The sequence below is a fragment of the Lathyrus oleraceus genome, chromosome 1, assembly GCF_024323335.1.
Source record: "Lathyrus oleraceus cultivar Zhongwan6 chromosome 1, CAAS_Psat_ZW6_1.0, whole genome shotgun sequence".
NCBI lineage: Eukaryota > Viridiplantae > Streptophyta > Magnoliopsida > Fabales > Fabaceae > Lathyrus > Lathyrus oleraceus.
This window is the reverse complement of record NC_066579.1, coordinates 106,722,863-106,726,763: the sequence shown is the minus strand read 5'-3', so window position 1 is coordinate 106,726,763 and position 3,901 is coordinate 106,722,863. Positions and strand designations below refer to the sequence as shown.

General features: G+C 30.3%; 1 long non-coding RNA gene across 1 annotated transcript; it reads left to right on the top strand.

Moving 5' to 3' along the window:
- The first annotated feature begins 319 nt into the window (after nt 1-319).
- Nucleotides 320-775, top strand: LOC127119999 (uncharacterized). The gene is made up of 3 exons (XR_007802980.1): nt 320-471; nt 548-658; nt 731-775. It is a non-coding gene; the product is annotated as an uncharacterized LOC127119999 (long non-coding RNA).
- Nucleotides 776-3,901: the final 3,126 nt, after the last annotated feature.

Sequence of the window (3,901 nt, the reverse complement as noted above, 5' to 3'; positions counted from 1 at the left end):
CCTCAGGACATTTCTAGAGATGACCGATATACCGACCGGAGGTGTTCGGACTATACATATGGAGGAAGGGATTTTCGGCTTTGATTACGACCAAATGATTGGTAATGAAGACTTCATGCAAGTTTTTGGTCATGAAGAAATCGGCGTCAACATTGTCAATACATATATTAGGTAAATCCGGTCTACTTTGTTTTATTAATTAAACAACTTATGTTAATGATGTTTACTTTATGTTAATCCGGTTTACTTTATGTTTCAAAAGAGGTGTTAATGATGTTTTTATATTAGGTTTTTGTATGACAAATTGATGCGCCCCAATGATTTGGACGAGTCATTCGGATTCTTAGCACCCGCGAGCGTCAACTTAGGTTTAATCTTAAGTAGACCGCATACCGTGACGGAGTATGTTCTTCGGATCCTCATGGAGAATAAAGATGCGGAGAAGTTGTTTTTTATACCGTTTAATACCGGGTTAGCATTTCATTCTAAATTCATCTATTATAATTATTTTCCAAGTTACCATCTAACATTTGCCTAATCATTACAGTGGACATTGGTTGTTGCTCGCAATCAATCCTATCCGAGAAATTGTGTATTATCTTGACTCGTTAGGAAATGATTGGACAACATACCCGGATATGAAGGACCTAATTGACACGTAAGTGAGAATGTTCAAAATTTTTCTTAGTTTATGTGAATTGTTCTAATTGCTTCATTTTTATTTTATTAGCGTCCTACAAGCTTTTCGGGCCCAACGAGATATCCAAACCTCAAGGAGGAGCGCCAACCGCATTACATGGATTAAAGTGGCGGTATATTTTTAATTACCACATTTTTCATTATATTAGTGATGACACTTGATAAAACTTAGGATTTATAATCCATATTTTTTTTTCATGTAGTGTCCTCAACAACATAATCAAATAGATTGCGGGTATTTCGTGTTGAGGTTTATGCGGGATACTCTTGCTTTGGGCCGATTAGTGATTCCCACCGATGTATGTATTTCTAACCTATGAGTTATTTTTATATTTACACATATCTCATATAATTAAATAGTTGGAATTAATTCAAAATATGTTATATTATTATGAGTACTTTGAGGAATTCAAGTGTGCATTTTATACAAAGGATCAAGTGGACGAAATCAAAGAGGAGTGGTGTCAATTCATGATAGAGCTCAAAGTTTTTTCATAAATTTGTGTAATTAATGTGTACATTTGTAGTATATGTAATGACTTGTAAATGTGTACATAAATTTGTATATATTTTGATACTAATTGTCATATTTGTAAATGTGTACAAAATTGGTTTGAATTGGTATATATATATATTTGTTAGCCAAAAATTGGTAGAAAAAAGGCCAAAATGGCATGTATAAAATGTGATAACTGTCTGTCAAAATCTGGTTGAAAACAGGTAGAAATTCTGGTTTATAAACCTGGAAAAAATGGGATTTAAAACAAAAGCTACAAAAATTTCGTATACATTAGACAGCGCTTCTGTAAAAAGCGCTGTCTAAAGGGGGGGTAGAAAGCGCTTAAGGCAAAAGCGCTGTCTAAGGGGGGGGGGCTTAGACAGCGCTTTTTGAAAAGCGCTGTCTAAGCCCCCCCCCCCCCTTAGACAGCGCTTTTGCCTTAAGCGCTGTCTAAGGTATACCTAAGAAAATTAAAATTGGGGGGGCTTAGACAGCGCTTTTTGAAAAGCGCTGTCTAAGCCCCCCCCCCCCCCCCCCCCCCCCCCCCCCTTAGACAGCGCTTTGGCCAAAAGCGCTATCTAAAGTATACCTAAAAAAATTAAAATAGGAGGGTCTTAGAAAGCACTTTTGGCCAAAGCGCTGTCTAAGGGGGGGGGGGGGCTTAGACAGCGCTTTTAAGATTTAAAAAAGCGCTGTCTAAACCTTTAGCAGCGGAGGTTTAGACAGCGCTTTAAAGCGCTGTCTAAGGCCAAAAAAAGCGCTGTCTAAGGTCTTGTTTGGCATAGTGAGTGTTACATGACATGTACCCATGAAATGTATGCATTACATGACTATCCCAACTAATTTCATCTAATGTAATGAAATCAATACTAATTATACTTTATTGAATGTTTTTTTTATCGTTCATAAAATATCTTTTAGTTTATATGTGTTATTTCATGACAACCCTTTTATTTTTAAAGGACACCGTTTCACTACTAAATAAAATTTGAAAAGTACTATGACTTTTATTACACTAGTACTATTAATTTTTGTTACATTTAGAAAGTTACATTCAATTATACCATAGATAACAAGCTCGGTTATTTGGACCTTATTTTTAAAACCCTTTGTCTAGAAATATTTGAGAGTATTTAGTTAAGCTCATAGGAATAAACAAAACAAGAATGAAATATAAAATATAATATACATCTTGTCAACTTATATAAAAACACCTTTTGAATATAAGTTATTATTGGAAAAACACAAAGTCTCTAAAGAGTCTATATAGTGTTACACTCTTTCTCTTAAATATTAATTTTATAGAGATGACTTAAGTTAAATTTTCGTTTTATTATGATAATTATATATGATATCAAGAAGTTAGTATCATAAACCATATTTCATGCCAAATTCTAATTCTAATACTTAAGTACATATAGATATCACTTGAAATTATTAGAATAAGATTCTAAATAATAATATTATCATTATTGATCGATTTGTTAATGTTATTATTTTGAATAAGATCCTAAATTATAACATTAACAATAATGAATTGTTAGTTTTTTTATGAAAATTTTATTCACTTAAACTGTACTGTATTGATATTAAGTTTTTTTTATATATAAAATTCTAAAATATAATGTATTGATATCATAATATGTTGTCTTAAAAAATGACCATGAAAAAACGAAATAAAGAATATGACATTTTATATAGACAAAGATGGGTTAAAGTTATGAAAAGCAAAACAGATTGTAAAAATGATAGAAACATGAAACATGAACATTTTAGATGGATACTAGGCAAAAGAGCTGAGTTTGCTTTGAACATGATGGGAAGGGGTTGAAACACTCCAAATGCATGTCTTTGAAATAATATGATATATACATATACATATTACCTAGCTACTTAATGTATTTGTTTAACATAATAGCCTTCTCAAGGTGACTATGTTTAGTATGCCAAATCAACATTGGTAGAATGATTTACTTATTTTATACATTTTTTTAAAATTAAATATATGTTTTAAACACTAAAACAAGAGAATATGCTGACGAGACAACAACAGAACAAACAAGAGACGATTAAAATTTCATCGAAATTTTTGTCTTCTATCTCACCCCAAAAGTTAAAATATTGTCTCATAAAGATAATAATGAATAAAATTAAATTTTGTGAACATTTAGTAATGAAGGTGATAATAATCATATCGATTATGAATTTTTAATAGTTTTGAAACTAGGTTGTGAAAGTATTTTTCCTTTTGTTCATATTTTTTTTAAGTTCATCTTTGAAGGATCATATTCAAAATATTTTAAATTATTTCTATTATATTGTGATCATGTTAAAATGTAAACTCTATTACTAACCAATAAATGAAAAATATTTTTAATATGTCTTATGACACTCATTATAATAACAAAGAAATTGCAATAGCAAATTTATCTATTTTAGAATAATTACAAAAAAAAATAAGGTTGACAAATATTTAAAAACTAAACTAAATAATAAAAATGTAATGTAGATACTTTAAATTTTTTGCAAGTAATTCCCGCCTGAATATTCTAAATATTTTAAAGTTTACCAAAAATAATCATGCATAAAAGTATTACGTAATCACCTAAATTCTCATGAAATTATAAAATAGTGAGAAAAGTAATAGAAAAAGAGCATCGTAAATAAAATGATGGATACATATTGATATGCCTTAAACAAGTT